The sequence below is a fragment of the Petaurus breviceps genome, unplaced genomic scaffold (genome assembly GCF_028583685.1).
Source record: "Petaurus breviceps papuanus isolate PSGF00001 unplaced genomic scaffold, PetGlider_PUasm1.0 174, whole genome shotgun sequence".
Classification (NCBI taxonomy): Eukaryota; Metazoa; Chordata; class Mammalia; order Diprotodontia; family Petauridae; genus Petaurus; species Petaurus breviceps.
In genome coordinates this window covers 49,198,968-49,225,325 of record NW_027185761.1, presented here as the reverse complement: position 1 = coordinate 49,225,325, position 26,358 = coordinate 49,198,968, and the positions used below count along the sequence as shown (strand labels likewise).

General features: G+C 40.9%; 1 long non-coding RNA gene across 1 annotated transcript in view; it reads right to left on the bottom strand.

Annotated features, from left to right (window-relative positions):
• Positions 1-18,687: 18,687 nt before the first annotated feature.
• LOC138158444 (uncharacterized) overlaps positions 18,688-26,358 on the bottom strand; it is a 170,836-nt gene continuing 163,165 nt past the window's right edge. Inside the window, exons 6-7 of the long non-coding RNA XR_011167648.1 lie at positions 23,386-23,555; positions 18,688-18,817 (exon numbers count right to left, since the gene is read on the bottom strand). This is a non-coding gene — a long non-coding RNA (uncharacterized lncRNA). The remainder of the gene's footprint in view (positions 18,818-23,385; positions 23,556-26,358) is intronic.

Below are 26,358 nucleotides of genomic sequence, written 5' to 3'. Positions count from 1 at the left end.
GAAGACAGTCGATGCATCCATGGTTTAAAATAATGTGATAGGTATCTCTAACCATAAGCACATCCCGAAGGGCATTTTTCTGAAACAGGGATTAAAATTATTATGAAACATTTGCTTGGTCCCGATACACTCCACCACATGTTCTCTCCCAGTCATAGGGAAAGTGGTTTTGACTCTTCTTACAGCAACAGTGGCTAATGATGCTCCTTCACTCCACTCATTCTTTCACAAAGATTTCAGAGGTCCAACAACCATGTCCCTTATGGTCCATTTTCTTTTTTTTTTCCCTCCAAGCTAATGTAAGAGAAAAACCTTTTCCTGACTGGAGCAATCCCTTTAAACTCAAACACAGTACAGAAACAGCCGTGCAGCTCCATCCATGACAATAAAATACCATTTGAAAAGTAGAAAACTTTAGCCCTAAACTCTAGGAGATTAAGTGATTCCTTTGTCTACCTGTGAGCAAACAACATGGCCTGTTTGCTAGTCTCTTAAAATTACATCACCTGCATTTCTTCTTTTGTCCAGGCTGTGTCCCATGCCTGGAAGTCTTTTCCTCCTCCTCGCCAGCTCCTAAAACCTTCAGTTCCCTTTAAGGTTTGGCGGAGATGAGTTTTTCCCCAATAGTGACATGCCCCCATCCAGAAATGTCTTTATATTTACTTTGTACACTATTATTTATATTATGTTATATAATCTGTATTAATTAGAGGTCTCTGTTCTTACCTTGACTTTCCTCCATGTCTAATCAGTTACAGGGTCAGCTTCATTTTTTTTTCTCCCTTAATATTTGTCCGCACTCACTTTTGTACACATTTCTTATGTATTTTGTATTTGTTTATCTTTGTGCACGTTTCTCCCCAATTGAGCCTTAGATTTAATTTTTGTCTCTTCACTTAGCCCAGTGTCTGACACACAGTAGGTACTTAATAAGCACTTTTTGAACATTGATGTTTATTAATCACCCACAACATACTAGGCACTGAATACAAATATAGCCAAAGTACTCGTGGAAAGGGGAGGGAGAAGAAATTGCTAACAGGGCGAAGGGAGGTGATACTTGACTGAGTCTTAAAGGAAGTAGGGATTCTGAGACACCAACGTGAGAAAGGAGAACATTCCAGGGTACTGTCTAATCTCAGAGATAGGAGATTGGTTGTTACATAGAGGAGATGGCAAGGGGCCACATTGGCTGGAGGGGAAGCCACAGGAAGTAAATCAGCAGAGGTAGATGAGAGACAGATTATAGAGCTTTAAATACCCAGCTGAGGAACCTATGATATTCCCTAGAAATGCTAGGAAGTCACTGAACCTTCTCCCATCACCTGCTGAACTAAAACCACAAAGAAAATAATCATATTTCATTCCAATGGTATAGAGAGAAATCTGGAAACTTTTGGTCCATTTAAGCCACAATAAAATTGAGATATAAGCAGGTGAGTGTTGGAGCCAACACAAAATGCAGTTGGGTGAATTTTCAGGGTGAGCACTTACGCTTTAGAAACTGAAAAACTACACACTGGCATTCGATTGATTGTTTTGGTCATTGTCAAGAATGAACGAACTCAAGGGGAAAATGTGGAAGTGTAGTACACGTTTTCAGAGAACCTGCTGTTAAATTAAGGTTCATATCTAATTTTCATTGTAGGCTTTTAAAAGTATTTTAAATACTTTACCTCTTTTGGTCCTCACAAAAGCTCTCTGGGGAAAGTGGTATTATTACCCCCATTTTATAGATGGGTTAAACAGAGGCTCAGAGAGTTTAAGTGATTTGCTCAGTCATGTGCCTAATAAATAGCTGAGGTGCGTTTCAAATACAGATCTTAATACAAAGAAGTCTTAAAATACAGACTCTAAATCTAGTTCTTTATCTAGATAGATAACTATTATTTAAAAATAAATAATAAGCATATCTATCTACTTCTCTATGTATCATCTATCTAGAATACATACATATGGATGGAAGAATTCCCATATATGTATGTGAATGCATATATAGAAGAATTGTCATGTATATGTGTATATACTCCAATATATGTATGTATGTGTGTATATACATATAGAAGAATTATTATATTTATGTGTGTATATGTGAATTCTCACATATGTATTATATATATATATATGTATATTTGTGGATCCCATGCATGCGCGCATACCTATACATAGATAAAATGCTTGTATATGTTTATACATACATATAAATTCCTATATAAGTATTACATATATAGAAAAGAATTATCATATATGTATGCATGTGCACATATACACATATGAAAGAATTATCTTATATGTATTGTATGTCATTTATAAAAGAATTTTGTGCACATATGTATATATGTGTGTGACTTCCCACGTGTTATATATATATATATATATATATATATATATATATATACATATATACACACACACACATACAAATGCATATGTGGGGATTTTTCCATCCCTCAAAACATTTATTTCATTCAACAAACCTTTATTAAGTACTAACAATGTGCCTGCCATAGTGTTGGCTGCTGGGGATTTCTATGTAGGCATGAAAGATCTGCAGGTAGGGTTTTCTTTTTTGTTCATATTTGTGATTTCTTTGGTTCAGATACCTCCTGGTTGAGGAAACCCACTCCACCAATGCAGATCAACAACTATTCTAGAACTTCTACTCTTGGAGCATTGCCTTCAGACACCGAAGTTGGCTTGCTCAGGTCAGACAGCCAGGATGTGATGGGTGGGATTTGAACCCATGCCTCCCTGCCTTTGAGCCTGGCTCTTGCTCCACAGATCCATCTTGCCTTTCCTGTGCATTCTCTAGATGTCAAGAAAACACCATGGCATCATTGTGAGGACAGTGAAGTGGAAGATGCTGCAGACAATTACCACCTAATTAATTTTGCTTCTGCAAAGTCTGAGATTTCAACCTTTAAGATCGAAGACTTTTCTCAGGGTTATTAGGAGTGTGCTGACAGCCAACACATCCTGGACATAGGAAGGGGGCCACCAAATTGCCAGTCTCAGCATAAGCAACATCTTTAATGAATCATCCTTCTTCTGAAAAGGTCAGTTAGAAACCACTGTAAGGTAAAAAGATAAGGAGACCAGATGCTTTTGTCCTCCTTTATACGGGAACAGCAATTGAGAGGTTTCATATGAGTCTATTATCCATCTGCTCTCTCTTTTATCTGTTCTAAAATGTCTTTTTCCCCTCCAGAAAATATGAAGTAGGACTTTTTTTTGCTCTACCAGAAAGGAAAAAGAGAAAATTAAAATTTATAGGGGGAGAAAATCTCCTTGGGCACTGGCCGAACTGTACATCATTCAACAAATTAGGGAAGCTAACCATCTGATCCGATCTAAAATTTTTGCAAATGGGGAAACCGAGGCTCAAGCAGGTTAAGTGATTTGTATAAGATTATAGAATCAATGAGTAGCAGAGAGGGGACTAAAATAAATGCTTTTTCCTCTACAGCTGTTTAATGCTTTTATTTTCATCCCCAGCGCCCAGTACATTCCTGTCATATAGTAAGGGCTTAATAAATGTTTGATAATTGATTGATAAGCCCCATTGTCATCTTTGTAATACTCAAATTCTTCTGCCCTCTTCCATTGAAAGACAGTCTTTTAATGGCACTGTATCATTCAGGCTTTCAAAGGAAAAGAGAAGATCAAAAACAGTCTTTTCGAAGTCTCCTTATATTCATTCTGCCTCTCTATTCTCTGCAGGAAAGCCAGGGGATTGGTCTTGTTCCTGCTTCCCCCATCCTCTGGAGGAGCAAAATGAGAAAAGGAAGTAAGGAATCAACTGGTCGGAGTCTGCCCATGGAAGAATTCTGGAAAGTTAAAATGGCGGCATCAGTCCATCCTAAGTTGGACATCTCTGCTTCTTAGGATTCCCAACCTCCTTCAAGGCTGAGTTCAGGTGCCACCTTCTCCAGGAAGCCTCCCCTGATCTTCAACTCTCCATCCTCAGATAATCTTATATTCATTTATCTTTCCACATGGATATGTCTCAGTTGAACAGAATCACCCTCAGTGCAGAAAACATTTAACTTTTTTTTCTTTGTTTTCACAGGATCATAGATCTTGACCTAGAAAGGAGTTAAGAAGCCATTTAATCCTCTGATTTCTCAGTTTACAGATAAGGAAATCTGGGCCCTGGGAGGTGAAGGGATTTTCTTGAGGTCACATAGAATTGAGCATCAGAGACAAGATTTGTACTGGGGTCCTCTCTCTGTCAAGCCCACTATCTCTCTCTTGGACCACAAGACATTCATGTGTCCATTCCCAGTGCTCAGCCCACCATCTCACAAATAGTAGGCTCTTAATAAATGCTTGTTGTGGGATTGAATGGACAGTAACAGGGTTAGAATTCCTTTCCCTATACAATCAGTCAATATGCATTTATTAAATGCCAGGCACTGTGCTAAGTGCTAGGGAAGCAAAGAAGGCCAAAGACAGTGCCTGCCCTCGAGGAGCTCCTAGTCTAATGGGGGAGACAACAAGCAAATGTATACAAATGAGAAATTTGCAGGAGAGATAGGAGATAATTAACAGAAGTAAGGCACTAGGGATCTGGAAAAGCTTCTTGTAGAAGGCTGGAGTTTGGCTGGATTTAGAAAGAATTCAGGAAAGGCAGCAGACATGAGGAAAGAGATCATTTCATGCATGGGGGACAGTTCATGACCAGAGCTGAAAAATGGAGTGTGCTGTTTATGGGACAGTAAAGTGGGAAAGTGTGTGTGTGCACGCATGTGCATGTGTGTGTGTGTGCATGCATGTATGTGAGTACATGTATGTGTGTATGAGTGTGTGTGCCTGTGTGTATATGTGTGAGTGTGTGAGTGTATTGTGTGAATGTGTGTGTCTATATGTGTGCCTGTGTGTGAGAGTATATATGTGTATTCTTGCATGAGTGTGTGTGTAAGTGTGTGTGAGTGTGAGTGTGTATGTGTGTGTGTTTATTGGGGGCAGAATGAAAGGTATAAGAATTCTAGAAAGGTAAGGGTGGGACTGGGTCTTAAAAGGCTTTAAGGGCCAAACAAAGTAGTTTGTCTTTGATCCTGAGCCACTGGAGGCTACTGAGTAGGGGCGAGGGTGACATGGTCAAATGTGCTTTAGAGAGAGCATTTTGACAGTTGAATGGAGGATGGATTGCAGAAGGGAAAGACCAGAGGCCAGCAGACCCGCCAGAAGCTACTGGAGTAGGCCAGGCATTAACTGATGAGGGTCTTCACCAGGGAAGCAGCAGAATCAGAAGAGAGAAGGATGTGTATTCAAGAGACACTGCAAAAATGAAATTGCTAGGTCTTGGCAAAAACTGGGCATGGGGGAGTGAGAGATAGCAGATGACACCTAGGTTGTGACAGGGTGGCAGTGCCCTGGACAGTAATAGGAAAATGGAGCATGAGTTTAGTATGTCTAGCGGACATCTCCTTTGAGACGTCTGAAAAGCAGTTGGAGGTGAAAAGGGGAAAACTGGAATCCTTTAGATCAGCACAATTAGTCACAAATGAAGAGCTAGATTCTATTCCTCTCCCAAAGTAAATGAAGGGACAACATTTGATCCTGCATCAGCAATAAGCTGTATCACCAAATACCCCATTGATAAATCACAAACATTTATTAAGGGCCGAATACACATGAGGCCCTGGGGACTCAAAATTAGTAGTGAAAAGGGACTGCCCATAGAGTCATCAATAAGACCCCCAGGATCAGACACATTGACTTTTTGACACAAGAGCTTTTCATTTGCTTGTTTGAGCCCAACTGGGAGTCGGGGGATGGGGTGGAGTTGAAGGACTTATCATACAGGGACCGAGGGGCTACTCAGGTGTCATGTGACAATGATGACCCCAAGCCCCAAAGTGAAGGCTAAAAATTTTATTTTTATTTGGCTGCTGTTTTCTCTGCCAAGGGGAATGATCGTTGGCCAGGGGAGGAGATGGTAAGAGAACAGTGAGCTACTCTGGGGAGGTTTAAATCACCAGGCCCCGACAAATTACAGCCTAAGGGACTGGAACATATTATTCTGAGCCACCTTTGGTGATTTTTGAGAGATTATAGAGTCGATGGAGGATTAGAAAGGGGCAAATGGCCCAATTGTCAAGAAAGCTAAGAGAGTGGTATTGATTCTTGGCCAAATATGGAGCAAATTATTGATAGGATGGTTTGCAAAACTTTAGAAAGTGCTGGGCAAGATGGTACAAACCTTTAATCCCTGCTGCTGTGGAGGACGAGGCTGGGGGATTGGGTGAGTTGGAAGTTCTCCTGCAACAGGGGTTAAAGCTGATTGGGTATTCATACTATGTCCTAGGACTCTAATATGGTGAGCCTCCAGGAGCAGGGTACCAGTCAGGCTGCCTAATGAGAGGTAAAGCTGCCTACAGAAAAAAATGGAGGAGGTCAAAGCTCCATATTGATTAGTAGTTGGGTCAAACTGTCAAGCAGTTGGTATGCTTTCAGTCTTGGTTTGTTAGGGAGGAAAAGGAGAGAGGAAGGGAGAGGAAGAGAAAGAAAGAAGGAAGGAAGGAAGGAAAGAAGGAAAGACAGAAAGAAAGAAAGAAAGACAGAAAGAAAGAAAGAAAGAAAGAAAGAAAGAAAGAAAGAAAGAAAGAAAGAAAGAAAGAAAGAAAGAAAGAAAGAAAGAAAAAGAGAGAAAGAAGGGAGATAGCAAAAGATGGGAGGGAGGGAGCAAAAGAAGGAAAGAATGAAGGAAGGGAGAGGGAAAAGAGGGAAAGAAGGAGGAAAGGAAGGAAGAGAAGGGACGAATGAAATAGGAAGGAAAGAAGAAGGGAGGAAGGAAGACACCAAAATATTTATAATAGCACTTTTTTGTTGTAACAAAGAACTGGAAATGAAACAGATGCTTAATTAATTGGTGAATGGCTAAACAAATTATCCTCCATGAATGTAACGGAATTTTATTACACCATAAGAACTGACAAATAGGAAGAACACAGAGAAGCATGAGGAGATATCTGTGAACTGACGAAAGTGAAGTGATCAGACCCAGGAAAACCATGGCCACAACAATGTCAATAGAAAAAATAAGAATAACAAAAATCTCTGCAAACTGAATGCTGTGTAATTATAATGGTCACACTTGGCCCCAAAGGAGAGAGCAGGAAAAAAATCCTTTTCCTTTCTCCTTTGCAGTAACAGAAGTGTATGGGTGTGGAACTTTGCATATACTGTCATATTTCATCAAAGTGCTGGTTAGTTTTTCTGAACTACTTTTTTCCTCTCCTTCCTTTTTTTCTTTGTTACAAGGGATGGTTCTCAGGGGTGGGGGGATATGTTTGGAAGTGTATGTGATATACAAAATAAGATACAACATACAGATAAGAATTAAACAAAAACAAGACATGTAAGACTAACTTAATTTGCTTTTCATGCAGGTTTGGTCAACTTGTTATATGTCATAAAAGTCTCTTAACTAAATGGGGTTTAGATGGGAGATAAGAAGACTCAGGGAAGACATGATAACCATTTTCAAGTATTTGAAGGCCTGGTATATAGAAGAGTAATCGTTCAAATTCCCATTAAATAATTATTTCTTCTAGAGCACAGGTGGGGAACCTGCAGCCTCAAGACCACATATGGTCCTCTAGATCCTTAACTTCGACCCTTTGACTGAATTCAGACTTCATAGAACAAATCCTCTAAAGGGAGGCGGGGGGGATTGAATTCAGTCAAAGAGCTGCACTTGAAGAACTAGAGGGCCACATGTGGGCTTAAGGTCACAGGTTCTCCACCCCTGTTCTAGAGGTTTAGAAAAAAAAAAGAAAGACCTAATGCTTTGTATTTATAATGACTAATCTTGCACCTGAAGCAGAGATTTTAAACATGCCTCTTTCCCTTCTTTGAAGACCTAGCGGAATATAGTTGTGGGATAATGAATTTACTCTGACTTATTTGATGCCTTGGTTATTTTTTCTGAATTTCTAGTTTTTCCTCATTAAAGGAATGGAGGAAAGTGAACAAAAGCAAAGAAATGTGGGAGAACAGAATGAAAACAGGGTATAGAGAGAATACTCCAGTTTGGAGCACACAAGACGTGAAGGGAGATTGTATGAGATAAGGCTGAAGAAATAAAGTTAGCGTCAGACTTTGGAGGGCCTTGAAGTCCAATCAGGAGTTTCTACAGTATTCAGATGAAAATAAGGAGGCACTGAGGGGTTTTAAGTAGAGGAGCAATATAGTTATGGCTGTACATTAGGACAATTACTTAACAGCCTTGCAGAGGGTAGATGAGAGATAATAGGCTGGATGGAGAAGGTGCAGATAGAAGGCAATTATAATAGTCTAAGAAAGATAAGATGAGGGCTGAAAAGCATGAAAATGGAGAAAAAGGGACAGATATGAGAGAAACTGAGATAGATGGAATAACATGATTGGGCGATTGATGGAATGATGGCTCAGTTGAGAGGTAAAGGTCAAAGATGTCTCTAAGGTTAAGACGCTGAGTGATAGCTGTGCTGTCAACACAAATGGGAAACTGGGGAGGGGGGGCAAGTTTGGGAGAAGACTGGGAGCTGGAAGGCCAAACTGGCAGAGACCTTTACAGTTAGCAATTGGAAATATAAGAATGGTGTACCCGGGAAACCAAGTGCCTTGAGCATCCCATTCAGAGAAGTCCCTCAAAATTATCATCAAGGACTGCTGCAGAGATCATTTGCCAAGAAGGAGGCTAGGATACTTCCCATAGCGAGATTCCTCTCTGCTGCTGCATCAGTGACTAGGTACTTTAAAACATCAGTCCATCAGCCAACCAATAATAATTTATTAAGCACCTACTGTGTACCAGACACTGCACTAAGAACCGGGGATATGAAGAAAAGTTAAGGACAGTCCCTGCTCTACAGAAGCTCACAGTCTAATGGGGGAGATGACGCGGAAATAACGATGTGGAAACAATGGGGCAGATGGCGGTGCAGTGACAGAGCCTGGAGCCTGGAGTCAGGAAGACGTGAGTTCAAATCCAGTCTCAGATACTTACTAGCTGGGTGACCCTGGGCAAGTCACTTAACTCTGTTTGCCTCAGTTTCCTCATCTGTAAAATGACCCGGAGAAAGAAATGGCAAACCACTCAAATATCTTTGCCAAGAAATCCCCAAATGGCGTCACAATGAGTCAGATCCGTTGTGCTGAGCTATGAGTTCACAAAGAACGAAAAGTGGAAATAGTCCTTATCCTCAAGGAGGATAAATAGAATGTAAGTTCTGTGAGGGCAGGGACTGTTTCATTTGGGGTTTTGTATGATCACAAAATGGGCAATGAATAAATGTTTCTTGATTGACAGAAAAAAGAAACTCTCCTCTTGGGGGATACAAAATATAAGAAAATGAGTAAATAGAAAGCAATTTTAGGAGGCAGAGAACATTAAAAACTGGGATGATCTTTGAAGAAACCTGAGGCTTCTAGAAGGCAGCAGTGAGGAAGGATCATGTTCCAGGCAGGCTAGACTGCCCGTGCCTAGACACAGAGAGAGGCCAGGGCACAGCTGGTGGGCTTGGAGTTATGTTCATGCAAAGTTTTGTGTTCAGGGGGAAAAGGCGGGGTAAAAATAGAATAAGCAGGTCTTATGCATTTTAATTAAGAAAAAAAACTCTACCCCCAAAGAATGTATTTTTTTAAAGCAGAAAATGAGGCTCCACAGGAGATGGCAGATTTTGTGGTAGCTAGGTGGTAGAGCTGAAAAATGTTGGATTTGGAGTCCAGAGTTCAAATCCTGCCTCAGACATTGACTGACAGTGTGAGCCTGCGTAAATCATGCAACCTTTATCATCCTCAGTTTCCTCATCTATAAAAGGGGGATAATAATAGCACTTACCTCATAGGGTGCTTTTAAAAATCAAATGAGATAACATATGTAAAGCACTTTGCTGACCCTCAAGAGTTATATCAATGTTAGCTGTTGTTATTTAGGACTACAGGAGACCAAAGAATCTATTTGAAGCCTTTCATTTTGCAAATGAAAACATTTACACCCTGAGGTGATAAACAGTGTCTCTAGGATTACACAGATAGTGTCAAAGGTTGGACTGGAACTCAGGTTTTCTTCCAAGAGAGCCAGTTTTTCTCCCCTACTATGCTATGCTATCTCTCCTGTACTGGATGCACAATCCAATGGGGGCTAACCAGGAATTCCAAAGAAACAATTTCATCCCACAAGATCATCATCATGCAAAGTTTTCAGAGTAATCGATAAAAATTATTTTAGGTCACACTATGAGATAAATAGTGAAAGGGAGAACTGATAAATATTTATGAAGTCAAGTATATTTGCATAAAAAACCTGCTAGGACCAATATGGAAGCCTAATGGCATCTACTTTGTCTAGGGGTCCTTATCTCCCTCAAATAACTTCCCATCAAAGCTGGATAAATGCCTTATGACCAGAACAGAAGGTTCTAATCCTCACAACAAATCATCCCTGTATTTCTTAAGTGGTTTTGGTGGTAAGAAGTTGTCCCCAGCTTATGGAAGTCTTTCCATGCCTTCCCTCCATCATCCCTACATGAATGTTTATGGACCTTCTGGGTTATGCTACTTGACAGGTAAATGTCATCAGAGGCTGTGGGAGGGACGGTGGGGAAACAGACACCAGTCAGTTTCACCCTAACACCACTCTTTTTGCTAAATCTTCTCCCTGCAGGAAAAAAGGAGACAGACTCACATCAGCTAATGAAAGAGAAGATGATCCCCTTGCAGGGGAGGAGTGGGTGAGAGAGCAGGAGAGGAGCACCTGAAGGGGAAAGCCTCATCAAAGCAGCAGCCTTGTCAACAGGCACTTAATGCTACCTCTCTGACAGCTCAAAGAGAAGGGGGGGGAGGGAAGAGATTTCAACATCACAGAAGCAGTCCTTCATTCCTAATACATGACTGCCTGCCACCTGGAGGGATGCATTCACTCACTGTTTACTGGGAGCTTTCCAGCATGTGGCAAAGTAGCCTAAATTCTGAGGCACAGGTGGAGCTAGGAGATGCACGGGTGGGGGGCTCTTTAGGATCTTAGGAAATATGCCCCCCCTCTGGATTTTACCCCCACGAGCTTGGATTGCTGCCTTCATTCTCCTTCCACCTGTAAAATCTGAACAGTAGAAGCATATGGTTTGCTGTAAGACGATGGGGAACATTTTTGAACAATAATTGCCTTTTCCCTATTCCTAAAAGTGATATGCTTCCTTTTTTTGTGCAAGAGAGGACAAATCAGGCTCAGCCAGCTAGAAAACTTGGTTTGGGTTTGCAGATGTGGATAAACAATAACCTAATTCCATCTCAAAGAGGAAGGGAGGAGGGAGGAGAATGAAGGTTAGGTTTAGCTGAAGGCATTAATCCAGTTGCAAACACTGAGCTGTTGGGGATTTTTAGTGCACATTTCAGGACATGCAGAGAGGCACTGTAACAGAGTGCTGGCCTTGGAAGTTAGGACAGCCTAGACTCTAATTCCACCTCATGTAGTCCATTCCCTTCATTTAGGAGGAACACGCAGTTCTTTAGGAGGCATCACAAGACGCTGAAAATTTCTGTTTAAATCTCAGCTGTGCCATTTTACAGCTATATCCCAGTTGTGGAGAATAATGAATGGGGAAAGTGATCAAATTTGTACTATTTGAAGTTATAATTATGTAAAATATGGTAATGGTTTTAGCCTAATGGAAATATGCGGTGCAAATTCAAATAATATAACCACTTCAAGGGATGTATTATCTGCACTAATTGAAACCTAGCTCTACTCCCAGTGTGACCTTGGGTAGATTGCTTAATCTTTCTGCCTTCAGTTTTCTCATTTAGGAAATGAGAGGGTTGGCCTACAGACCTCTGAGGTTCCCTTCAGTCCTAGATCTCTGATCCTATGCTCTTATCTACTGTCATAGACGGGCTGCCATGTGGTGATGGAGGAAGTTTCCACATTGGGACGTCCTCTTTCCACCCCTCTCCCTACCACATTATTCAAGGAAACACAATGGACTCTGAAGAGTGAGTAGCTAAGGGAGAAGGAACCATCTGAGCTGGAGAAGTCAATGGCAAACCACTCCAGTATCTCTTCCAAGAAAACCCCAGATAGCGGCACAGAGGGTTGGACATGATTGAAATGACCGAATGACAACAACAAAGAGCCAAGTGCTAAACAGTGAAGACACAAAAAAGGGCAATAATAAGGTCCCTTCCCTCCAGGAGATGACATTCTAATGGAGGAGGCAATAAGTGAGTAATTAGGTGCATACAAGCCATAAAGAATGCATGGAAGGTAGCCTGCGCTGGGAAGTCACTAATGGCCTGGGAGAAAGAACATGGATCTACAGCCAGACCTGGGCTCCTTCTTTTGGCTCTATTGTTCTTGTTGCTATTGTAGTACCCTTTCTGACCCCATTTGGGGTTTTCTTGGCAAAGATACTGGAATGATTTGCCATTTCCTTCTCTATCTCATTTTACAAATAAGGAAACTGAGGCATCCAGGGTTAAGTGACTTGCTCAGGGTCACACAGCTAGTAAGTGTCTGAGGCTGGATTCAAAGTCAGATTTTCTTGACTCTAGGCCAGCTACTCTCTCCATTGCACCACCTAACTTCTCTATTCTGCCCTATTTTGACTCTACCACTAAGTAGCTATGTGATGTGGGCAACTCATTTAACCTCTCTGAACCTGTGTTCTTATCCATAAAAGGAGGGGGTTGGACCACATGAGTTCTGAGGTCCCTTTCAAATTCCAAATTCTCCTTTTCTTTTTCTGTTCTTCGGTGTTGCACTGAGGTGTGGGTGGCAAGGGGAGGCTGCCAGCCCCAGGGATCCAATGAGCCAGGTAGGTCCTGGCAGATACCGGCTGCTGACACTATCTCACTCAGTTTGTTTTTGTTTAGATGGAACATTGTGTACTTACTGACACACTGCCGATAAAGAGAAATTAATTTCACACTCTGTAATGGAATTTGTTAAACTTTTCCACTTCTCAGTTGGATCTGGGAGGTGGGGTGGATCTTCCTTTGCAGCAAGCAACCAGATGGGCCTGAATGTAGCTTGGAAAAAGTGCTGCAAATGTGTTTTACTGACCCTTCCCCTGGAGCCCCATGCCCCCTCTCTTATAACCAAGCTATGATAGAAATTTCTAAGAAAATCCTTAATGTAAGCTCATTATGGTGTATTAATTATGTCAAACACATTTTATCTGAATAAAGACAAAGCTAAAGCTTTCTTAGGGCTCTTGGAGTCTTCTGCGTTCTAGCCTGACATGACAAAATACTTCAAGAGTCAGTGATTTCACTTAGTGGGGACATCTTCACCTTCCACCCAGATCTTAAGCCATATATGGCTTAGTCTGTGAGGGGTACATTAAAACTGAATATAATAGTGATTGCTCTGGCTCCCACTAGGGGACCTGAAGGTCAGATGTGTTACATTTGTTTTCCTTCCCTAGGTTTTTTTGGTATGGTCAGGCATCTGGGGGTATCTCTCCTTTGCCATTGGCTCCAGCTCTAATCAATTATATTTCAATTTTAGGGGTCAAATCACCCCACAAGCATTTAGCCACTTAGATTGGCTTTTACAAAGGAATATTTACTTCAAAGATGTAGCAAGATTAAACATATAATACCTCAGGGACATAATCTCCCCTATATACTGTCTGCTGCTTGGGGAAGGGAATTAGGTTTACAGATTAATTCAGTTTCTACATAGCATTTTGGCCCTGTAAAGTTCCAAGTACAAAACCCACCTTCAGCTTGCATCCTGGGACTCTGACTTCCCAGGTCTTCCCTGCTAGACTGAGTACAGCCCTAGGTTCCAAGGTCCTCATGGCCCAAGCTCCTGTGTAAAGGTCCTAAAAATGACAAAAGAAAGCAAGGCCTAAACTCCATACCCATTTCTCAGGACCATGACGCCTGGGGACAGGAAAAGATGTCTCTTCCGTCCAGTTTGCTGCATGGTGCCCCTGCTTCAAGTGAATGAGTCTGAATGCCACAGGAAAGAGAGAACCTGTCCTAGCCAGGTCAGCTTAAAGACAACAGCCAGGTCAAACTACATGACCAGTGGAGAGAGGCTGCTCCCAACTCCATAGCAGGTCCCAGGAAAATGGCGCCCATGCACCATCCCTGCAGAAGCCATTCCTTGGGTATCTTACAGGAGGGCCTCCATCTTAGATGATCTGGTCATGAATCTAACATGAGTCAAAAACATGTTATATAAGCTTATTGTTGCCAAACTGTAAACAGCAGAGGCATCTTCCACGTCTAGCTTTCCCAAACCAGAGTGCTTCCTATGATAATAACGAACACTTAACATCACTTTACAATGCTATTACACAGAATAGAAAAATAGGATTCTATTCCATAAAAATATCTCATTAGAAGCTCCCAATGAGCCTTGGAAGTAGGTCCTAACAGTATTATTTTCCTCACCTTTCCCATTCCTATCATGTATTGTCATTATTCTACACCAATATAATTTAAATTGCTTGAAAATAGCTATTGTTTTCAATTTTTTCTTCATAACCACAGCCCCTTGTACAGTGCTGGGCATATAGGAGACATCTAATAGATGCCTGTTGACTAATTTTACAGAAGAAACAGGTCCAGACAGGTTAAGAGACTTACTCTGGGTCACACAGCAAGTATGTGTTGGAGGGTAGATTTTGAATTTGGGTCTCTCTGATTCCAAGCTCAGCTCTGTATCTGGAAGACCTGTCTTTAATAATACCAGGTCACATAGGATAGAACTTTGGAATATATAAAGCACTTTCCTTACAGCTATGTTGTGGTATCAGGAAATTCCTGAATTTGCTCCAATTCATAAAAGGGAAACTGAGGCTCAGGAGGGAGGTCTCTAGATCTAACGCTGTGGTCTCCCAAATAGGGACTGGCATCAACCTATAGTGGAAGTCGGTGAGAGGGCAGTTTGTCCTAACAACTGTGATTGAGCTCTCACAGCCCATTCATTCTTCAATGGATAATTATGGGGCTTATCTCCAACACAGCTATACCCACCCTTATCCCTCAGTGCTCCCCTACTCTGCCCTCTCCCTCCCTGAACCAATCTCTCCCCTTCTGAACTAGTATCAACCCCTTAGGGCAGTTAAAACCTAAACTAAGGTTACCATAGATGCTGCATATGTACCATTGGGGAAATTCTGCCCCTCCCCCCTGCTCCCAGGATCGCCTTGGGTCTGTGACATGCATCCCTGTTCCTGTTGCGTTTTCATTGTGGGAAAGAGAAATCCATCCAGAATGAGCAGTGGATGGGTCAAGACAGATCACGATTTTATTACGTTATTTTTCTCCACAAACCCACCCATTTTCTCTGCTTTCCAATTACTGTCAAGGTGTCCACCACCCCCTTGGGGTCACCTCTGAGTCCTCACTACCACCCATCTCACACCCACCTTTCCAATCAGCTACCACATCTTGCCATTTCTACTTCCAAATCTCTCCACTCCTAGCCTATTACCCTGGTATAGTCCCTCATCACCTCACCCCTGGACAATGCTATATAGCCTGCTGGCCGGTCTCCCTGCCCCAAGTCTCTCCCAACTCCAATCCATCTTCCACAAAGCAGCCAAAGAGATTTTCCTGAAGGGCAGGACTGATTGTGTTATTCCTCCCTTTACTAAACTTCATTGGTTCTTCATTACTGTCATGATTAAATATTATTTCAATTTTATCTCATCATTTAAAATTTCTTTTTAGTGTGTTTACAACATACATAATTATTAGGATAGTAGTAAATGGGCATAGTGGATGAATAAGCAAATTTACAAAAAATGGATGTTCTCAAACTTTTTTTACTGAATGGGATGTGTGGTCAAAACAGTTTGGAGATTTCCAGAAGCTGATCTCAAAGCCCCTTTGTGGTCAACTGGAACTAAGCAAGGCAGCTCTTAGCATGTCCTGTGGGATGGCCCAAAGAGACCATATCATCCTTCTTGTTACTTATATAAAGTAAGTAAAATAGAGAGGGGTCCAAGAAGTAAAAAATGAAGTGGAACCCATATCCCCTAAAATAAAAAATAGCATTTATCTAGATCTTTAAGATTTGTAAAGTGCTTCTCAAACCTTATTTCATTTGACCTTTCCAATAACCCTGGGGGAGGTAGGTACAGCCATTTTTCAGATTAAGGAAACTGAGGCAAACAGTAGCGTTTAAGGGACTTGCCCAGGGTCACATAGCTTATAAGTGTCTGAGGCAAGATTTGATCTCAGGTTTTCCTGACTCCAGGCCCACGATAGCCTATCTATCCCCTGTGATACCTCAGCACTGGCCCACTAAAAAGAGGGAAAACCTAGCTTCAGAGGCTGTCCTTGTAACTCACAATGACCTTAAGAATGTTTCACATGCCTCTCTTGTGGAAGTCTGTCTTTTTTCTTTGATGTTTGGACCTCAGGCCTGCAGGGAAGAGAAAAACCTCTCCCATTATTGGGACTTGAGAGCTGAGCTCCTTTTCTCCTGGCTTGTTTCTGACTCTGGACTTTCCAGGTGCCTTCTAACCCTGGGAGCTGCCTCCTTCCCTATGGCCTCCCCATCCTGGGTGTCTCCACCCTTGTGGTCCCCTCTTCCTCTTGCTAAGTTGTGTCAGAACCTCCTTTTGGACAACGAGCATCTCTCATGCTCTCCCATCCTCCCATCCTACCCTCTAGAGTGTGACTCCTTGTGGGTGACTCCCCTGTACTCCAAACCCCTGATTTTCAGCTCCCTTCTAGACATTGTCTTCCCTCATTAGAATGTAAGCCCTAACCAGGAGAAATCTGTACACAGTCACAGACGCAACGTATGTGAGATGACTAACTTTAACAGACTGGGCTCCTCTCAGCAATGTTAGGTTATAGACACCTCCGAAAGACTTATGATCGAAAGAGGTATCCACATCCAGGGAAAGAGCTGTGGAGTCCGAATGCAGATCGAAACAAACTACTCGCTCTGTTTCTTTTCCTTGTCTTGTTTTGTTTCCTCTTTCCCACTGATCATTCCATCAGTTATAATCCTTCTTTACAACCTGACTAATGACTAGTGTGAAGATATTTGTAGATCCTATATTTGATTGTATTCCGCCATGGCAGGGGGCGGGGGGAGTGGGAGAGGGATGGGGAGAAAACTTGGAACTCAAGGGACTGTGGAATTGAATCTTGTAAACTAAAAGTAAATAAACAAATTAAACTTAAAAAAAACAGGAACTATTTTGAGGTTCTCTTTCCAATAAATATTCATTAATGTTCTGGGGAAAAAAAAAAATATAAGCACCTTAAGGATTGGGACTGGATTTCTTTTTCTTGTATATGTATCCTTAATGTTTAGGGGAGCCTGAGTCCTCAAGGCTACATATGGCCCTCTAGGTCCTCAAGTCTGGCCCTTTGACTGAATACAAACTTCACTGCTGCAGGTTCCCCACCCCTGATTTAGCTCAATTCCTGGCACATTAATTAATGCTTATTAACTTGACATGAGATCATTGTTCTAAATAATGTCAAGACTTGAACCCAGGCTTTATGTTCCAGTACAACATGACATAGTTGATGAATGAGTGAGTGATTTCTTTATTTACTCATTTATTTATTATTTGCTTGTTTGTTTATTGTGGAAGGCAATCACATGTCTAGTAGTTGTCTGAGGCTGGATTTGAATCCGACACATGTAGCATCTGCTCACGAAGCAGCTATGACCACTATTCTTGAAGACTCAGGAAAGAAAGCTCTGGCCACCACATTCCCTAGCAAGGTCAAATGGGTATCAATGGGGTTAGTTAGGGAAGAGGCATTTCCATTATGAAGCATTTATTAAGTGCTTACTGTATGTAAAGCACTGTGCTAAGAACTAGGGGTGTGAACAGAAAAGTAAGCCAGTCCCTGCTTTCAGGGAGACAACTCATTTGGAAGCTTTATTCTACAAGTCAGATGGAAAGGAGCCATAGTCCTGTGGGTGCAGCAGCAAAGCAGATGGGAATGGGAATGCCTTTCCTCTAATGTCATTCCCACTAATAAAATCATACCAGGTTCCAATGTTGAACCATTTGACCTTGGCAAGGACTTTGTTGACCAGAGTTTTCTTTCCTGGGTCTTCAGGAATGAGAGCTGTGGCCCCTTCATGAGCAGATGCTACAGGAGCTGCATCCCCACAGGGGTGGCTTCCCAGGATGATGACTTACAGCACTGCGCTGGAAGCATCACTGTTCCCAAAGCCCTTGGCTTGGCATCCCACGCTGTCTCCACTGGGCTCTGAGGAGAGGTACTGGCCAAGGTAGTACCTTCCTGCTTCAGCCATTCTGCTTTCCCTGCCTTGTAAGTAAAAGTATAGGGTCAGATAAGATCTGGGTCTGACCCTTATCTCTGACACTAACACTCCATGTGACCCCAGACAAGTCAAAGCTTCTCCCAGTTTCTGTTTCCTCATTTGTAAAGCAATACCTATTGTACCAACATTACCAAAAGAAGACCAAATGAAACTGTCTAGGAAAGTCCTTTGTAAACCAGAAAGTGCTTAAATACATGTTTGCTATTAATATTAAACAGGGCTGTGTTGACTTGTGCATTAGTCTAAAGGATCTGCTCCCAACTGCCTGAGGCAGCCTCAGCACTGATGACCATTTGTGCCTGCACTGTACAAGTATCCAGAAAGAATCAGAGATAGAAGGAAAATTAGAGGTCATCAGATCCAGCACTCTCACCTTAGAGATGAAGAAGCTAAGGCCCAGAGAGGTTCACTAACTTACCCAGGGTTGCACAGGAAGTAGCTGAGCCAGGATTTGAACCTGGGTCTTCCTGATTCCAGGCCCAGACCTCTGCTGTATCTCAGCTATAAAACACTGGCCTACCTGCAGGCCTGCAGTCCACAACACTCCTGATTGGGGCCAAACCAGATGAAAATGTAATTAGTACATAGTTAAAGTAAGTTTAAATAGAAATAGAAATTAAATAAATAAAAGTACAATAAAGCATAGAAGATGTGAATGTGTGGTTTTCTGAGTCGATGCACAGCTCCCAGGGATCTGTTTCTGTGAGTGTGACACCTCTCCACTCCACCATACCAAAATTAAGCTGAGGGTGATGAATCCAAGAGGGATGGCATAACCTGTCCAGGGCTATAAGCCTGGATAGTAGACTATCCGAGGCAGGATTTGAACCCAGACCTTCCTACCTCCAGGGCCAGCACTCTCTCTGCTATATCATACTATCTGTGTATCAAAATTAAAGATGAGGAAATAGAAGCTGCCATAGGTCAGGGCAATAAACTAGTGAGTCTCCGAGGCAGGATTTGAACTCAGTTCTTCCTGTCCCCAGTTCTACTCTTCCATTCACTGTAGTAACAGTTAAGCAGAAAAGAATGAAGCCCAATCAATATTTGTCCTTCACCAACAGGGAGAAGTCACTAATTCATTATAATAAATAATGATAATACTTTAAATTTGTCTAACTCTTTAAAAATATTTCTACATAGTTATGTTGTTTTTGTTCAGTCTTTTCAGTCACAGTTGACTCTCTATGACCCTATTTGCAGTTTTCTTGGCAGAAGTACTAGAGTGGTTTGCCATTTCCTTCTCCAGGTCATTTTATAGATGAGGAAACTGAGGCAAAAAAGGGTTAAGTGACTTGCCCAGGGTCACACATAAGTGTCCACCTAGTTGTATAGGGTCCCAACAAGTCTATAAGATAAACGGAGTGAGTAGAATCCCTATTTTCTAGATAAATTAGAGACCTAGAACCACAGATGGAGATGTGGAAAGGAGTGATTGCCAGGTCCAAACCTCTTTTTCCAGCTGAGGAAACAGTGGCCCAGAAAGAAGGAGCAGCTTCCCCAGGGTCACACAGCTAGTAAGAAGGAAGATTGGGATGCAAGCCCAGGCCCTTAGGCATTAAGCTCAGCACCCTTTCCCTGGCATTACATCACTCAGCCTGAAAGTTAAAGTGACTTTTTCATTGTCACAGAGAAATTAGTGGAGGGAGGGAGACTAGCTTGAATATTCATTGATTCCTGATATAGATCTATTTGTCACTTTGCAGCCTTGGCCACCCCTGGCAAAGGGTAAAATGCAAGACAAAGCCTGAGTGTAAGAGGGTAGAATGAGAATGTGAGCCCAGTGAGGGCATTGCTGTCTTTGTGCCTCTGGCATTTAACAGAGGGTCTAGCATATATAGTAAGCACTTAAAAGATGCTTGTTGATTGATTGAATCCAGTAGTTTGGTCACACAGAAAATCCAGCATCCATTTGTCTGTGATAGAGGCCTTCTGCCAGCTTTCACACAAAGAAAGAAATGGAGCTTTGCCCAGACATCTCAGATATACCACGTTCGGAGGGTAGATCCCCTGGTACAGTCATCTCGATGAAACAACTTGTCTTAAGCTCTGAAAACCTTCATGATGGATGGGCTTCCCCTCTTTGGAGTCATTCTCGGCTCTTTCTCAGCTCAGGAGCAGAGAGGGCAGCTTGGCTAGTCCCTAAGAGCGAGGAGGTGAATTTGGTGATCAGTGATTACGGTGATTCTAGGTTTGACTTTCAACTTTTTAAATGAGATAACATAAACTATCCAATTGGATCAATTTATTAGCATCTACTATGGGTCAGGAACTATGCTTGACTCTGGGGAATACAGAGACAAAAATTAAGAGCAGCCCTTGCCCTCAGAGTTTGTATTTTATTGGTGGGGGACACAACATGTAAAGAGATAAGTATGTATGTAAGCATTTGGAAGAGGAAGAAGAAAAGAAGGAGGAGGAGGGGAAGGAGGAAGAAGAAAAGGAGGAGGAGGGGAAGGAGGAGGAAGAAGAAAAAGGAGGAGGAGGAAGAAGAAAAGGGGGAGGAGGAGGGGAAGGAGGAGGAAGAAGAAAAGGGGGAGGAGGGGAAGGAGGAGGAAGAAGAAAAGGGAGAGGAGTGCCAGCAATTGATGCTGTAGGAGAGGGGGTGAAGTAAAGAGAACAGGGCTGGGTGAGCATGGTTGGATAACAGTGCTGGTTTTTTGGAGTAGTATAGTTGATTATATATCTTTCTTGTTTATACAGGGAGAGTTTTACAGTGAACTTAGGATCACCATTTTTCACGGATGCACTCAGCTAAACATAGATATCAGCAAAAGACCTTGACTACCAAGTGGCTTCCTGCAAGCCCAGACTGCTTGTGGGAAACACAGCAATACTTCTTGATGCTGATTGCCAAATATTCTTCCTGGGGAAAGATATGGCACACCTGTCCAGAGGGGACTTTGCGCCCTCCCAGATCCGAACAAGTCAACAAGTCCAGACTCAGACATAGCTCAATGAGTCATTGAACTCAGAGCAAGTCACAAATCTCTGGACTCAGATACAAGCTCAAGAATCCGTTAGACTTGGCCCCCCACAGAGGAGAAGGAAGATGAAGAGAAGGAGAAGGAAAAGAAGGAGGAGGAAGGGGATTTGAAAAGCAAACTTAGAAAGACTTACAATATTAACAAAACATAGTTTATTAGAGGCTATGGATGATACAGTAAATAGAGCATTGAACTGGAGTCAGGAAGACCTGAGTTCAAACCCAGTCTCAGAGACTTACTAGCTGTGTGACCCTGGGCAAATCATTTAGCCCTGCTTGCCTCAGTTTCCTTAATTGCAAAATTGTTATTATAATGACACACCCTGCCCCCTAGGGCTGTTGTCAGGAACAAATATTTTGAAGTACTTAGCCTAGTGCCTGGCATAGTAGCCATATAAATGCATATTATCTGCCTCTCCCTCCCACCATCACCCTAAGGTAGCTATAGACAGGTTAACACTTCAGTGTCAAAAAGGAGAAATATATTCTTATATCTTTTTATAAATTTATATTTTTAATAAATTTATATATTTATGTTTTCTATTTATATATATTTGTATAAATTTATAAAATATAAAAAATGTATTTTCAAAGGTCGAGAACTGCTTGTTTCTTTTTTGTTAATTGATTTTTTAAAAAAAATTACCAAGCATTTGTCTTTTTCTCCTTCTCACTTCCCTCACTAAAAGAAAAAAAAATACAAAATCCTTGTAACATATACATAATCCTTGTAACTATACCCATAGTTAGATAAAAGAAATTTCTACCTTGGCCATATCCAAAAATGTGAGTCTTGTTTTGCATATTAGCCTACCACCTCTTTGTCATGAGGTGGGCAGCATTTCTTGTCCTCAATCATGTGGAGTTAAAGTTTGTTATTGCATTGATCTGAATTCTTAAGTCTTTCAAATTATTCAATTTTAGAATAATGATGTTAAAGTATAAATTATTCTCCTAGTTCTGCTCAGTTCAATCTGAAGTTTTAAGAGTAGATAAAAATCTACAGAAATATTTTTGGAATAAGCTGATATCTCCACCAATTAACAGGTACAGGCAATTATGCTTGTCAAACGTGATTTTCAAAATGACCTGTTTCTGGATAGAACTAATGAATTAATTAAGATCCAAGGATGGCCTCAAAAGGTCCTCCCTGTGCAACATTGTCCAAACTCTACCAAGAGCATATATTGACAAAGAAGCATTGAACAAATCACTGAATCATGGATTTATTTGTAGGCACATAGGAATGTATGATGGCGACTCTGGACCAGAACGTTTCCACTGGAAGTTACATATCCTTAAGGATCCCAGACTTAGTGCTCAATGTAAAGCATGCAAGGAAATTATAGAGACACTGGGACACCACTTCAAGCTATAATCCCTTGGCCACTATCAAAGATTTAGCAAGACATAATCTGTGGTTAAAATGAAACACTAGAACTTTACTATCTTTCCTAGACTGCCAAATGACAAATGCCCATACCATTAGTACAGTCCTCAAAATATAACTGAAGTGAAATTAGAGAGTAAGCATTACCTGGGTCAACTAGGAATACAATGGATAAAGTACCAGGTCTGGAGCTAGCAAGACTCCTTCCTGAGTTCAAATCAGGCTTTACACACTTACCAGCTATGTGACCCTGGGCAAGTCACTTATCCCTGTATGCCTCAATTTCCCCATCTATAAAATGAACTGGAGAGGGAAATGGCAAACCTCTCCAGTATTCCTGCTGAGAAAACTTCAAATGGGGTCACAAGAAATTGGATGTGACTGAAAAATTACAGAACAGCAACAACAAAGCTTAACAAATGCTTGTTGACTGACTGGCTGGCCCATTATCATAAACCAAATCATTACCCACAATATCCTGGCTATAATTGATCCACTGGAACATAAGGATTATGTTTTTGATGTATGTTACTATCCCAAATGCTCATAATCTTCAAGTTACATGGAATTAAAAGCTTCCAAAACATATAGTTCTGATTGAGGAAATCAAAATTATGTGAGAACAGAAAGACTTACATGCCATTCTTGTTGTCCTGGTTGCTACTGGTCTGCCCAATACCAAATAAAAGACCATTCCCACAAAGCCAACACCATTTTTCACATACTACTAGGGCTTACCACCATCAGTCTGTTCCATAGCTCTGTCCAGATCACTAAAAGGCTTCTTTACTTCCTTCTTAAAGTGGCAGTCAGTATAAATAGGAAGAGAATTGGTCAGCACTGACAGCAGACTAAATCACTGGATGCCCCATGTATCAGAAAAACTACATGAGGATCCCAGAATCTTCCTGTAGGAAAAAGAATAGAGCTAAAGCCCTTATTCTGCCTTGGTGTCAGGAAGACCTGAGTTTAAATCCTGCCTCAGACATTTATTAGCTAAGTGTCATGGGGTAAATCACTTAACGCTTCTCAGTCTCAGTTTCCTCATCTGTAAAATGGGGATAATAGCATCTGCCTCAAAAGGTTGTTGAGAGGATCTAATGAGACAGTCTCTGTAAAGTGCTTTGTAAGCCTAAAAGCATCAAATACTAGCTATTATTATTATTTCCGTTCTCATCATATTTATTTAAAGAAGAATTTGCTGCATCCTCCACTTTGTATACAACATGAGGCTAGTTATAGGTTCTTCCTCAACCGAGTGAAAGAATCACAGAATCTGAGTTGGGAAGGGACCTCAGAGGTCACAGAGTCTAAGCCATACCTACAAAAAGAGCCTCCTTACAATATATTCAACAAGTTGTCAGCTGGTCTCTGCTGGAAGAGCTCTAGAAATGGGGATGTAAGACAGCCCATTCCAGTCTGGGATGGTTTTATTTATTAGGAAGCACTTCTGAACAAGAGGGGCCATCAACTTAAAACCTCCAGTTTGGACAATGTAATGATGCCCATTTGATATCATCCTGACCATGGGGTGGTTTCAGGAAACATCCTGCAGAATACCTGCTTTTGCCTCAAAACTATGATGTCAAAGAAAATTCACACAGAAGTCAAGACAGCAATAAATACAACAATGTCCATGGTGGAAGTAACGACAACAATGACAATGAATGTTGTGTACTTATAATGATCATGCCCTGACCACAAAGGATGGAAAAGGTATCTTCTTCTCTTTGCTGAGAAGTAAAGGAACTATGGGTGGGCAACATTTCATACCCTGTCAGACTTGGCTGTCGTGTTTGTTTGACTAAACAGAATCCTGCCCACCCTTGCTTTTTTTTTTCTTCTTTCAAAAAGAATAACATATTGAGTAGATAACTGGGGTGGAAATGAAGGATTTATAAAATATATATTATATGTTTAAACATATAGCATACATAATGTAATATAGTATATTTGTAATAAATATGCTATTAATATGTAAAACACTATTATACATCATATGGATAATGTATTCTATATTATCTTTTTATATAATTACTATATAAAATTTATATTATACATTAAAATAATATGTCATGTAATATACTATATTGTAACATTAACAATAGATTGTATACAACATATTATAAATTGAATATAATATATAACATATTATCTTTTACATTTAATTACTATATAATTATCTATGAAAGATAATAAAATATTTATTTATGTTATATATTTTAGAAAAAGTTTATACACACAAATATTTAAGGAATTAAGGTAGACTAGTCCTCTCTCCTACCCCAACTATTCCCCATTTAGGATGTCTTAGGGTGGGAGGGGTGGGGCAAAACATTCTCCATTCATTGTAAAAAAAAAAAATCTCTTTCTTTGACCTGATGTTTTCTAATCCATATACAGATCTTTAGTTACTAAGAATGGACCAGCTGTCTATGCCATTCTCCTGTGAACAAGGAGATCATTTCTATTTATGTCGGCAAAGGGCACTTATACCAGTTTGGTTTTGATTTGTGGTTTCATTTTGTTTTTTAATCCAGACTGGTGCTTTCATCAGTAGAGTGAGTTCCCGGTGTGAAAAGTCCCTCAGCTGATGTAGATTGGCAACTCATCTGTAATTTATCATCTGAGAAACTGGCCTGGGGGCACTGACTGAATGAGTAATGTGCCAGTGGCCCCTGAGCCTCTATGAGTCAGGAAGAAGCAGGACTTGGACCAAAGACTTCCTACTACAGAGTTTGCCTTCTATCTACTACATCATGCTCTTTACCCCACGTTCCAATACTGTTAAGAAAACTGATAAATGCAACAATGAATATTTGCCTGGGGGCTCTGAGTCTGGAAGACAGGTCATGTCTAAAAGCTACCCATTTACTGCCTACAGTCTGATTTAATTCAAAACATAGCTCTGACCCTAGTATTTCTTTGTGCTCCCTGTCATTGAATCCATCATTGCTACAATATGTAAGAATGGGGTAGGGGGGAGTATCATGTGTTCATTGCTTTGATCACATGATACTTCTTTTCCATTTGGACATAAGTTCATAACAAAAAAGAAAATGAAAATTGAATTAAAGAAAGAAAAAATAAAGAAATATCATGTGTTACAGGCTAATGGAGATTTTAAATCATTCTTTAAGATAAGTCAACCCTTGTAGACATTTTTGAGGATTTTATGAAAGTCAGTGGTGAAGAGGGATAGACAGTTGTGTAACTGTTGACATAAATAGTGACTTTTAAAAAAAAATTACATTATATCTTACATCACAGAAAAATCCTTAACATCTCACTATTACATCTATTGGCCTCCTGGTACAGGGAGGAGGGTCAAATTGATATTTAATAGTTTCATTGATTTTAAGTTCTCTTCTCCTTGGATTTCTAAACTAGCTCTCGGGTTTCTTCAAAAGTTTATTCAAAATCCAGATCTGAAGTGTAATGAGAAAAGGCTGAAAGAAAAGATCTGACCCAGGGACATCAGGTGGTGTTTAAGAAGCAGGCTAATGACAACATTGAAATTGACATCTGTCAGCACCTTTCATAATGCCCAGAGAGAAAGTCACTGGGACCATTTTCCTCTTGGCATTGAACAAGACAGAGTTCTCCTGGGTTCAACAGTGACACCCACCCCCACCCCAGACAGAAGCCAAGAAGGTGATTCAGGAGGAAAGAAAGAAAGAAAGAAAGAAAGAAAGAAAGAAAGAAAGAAAG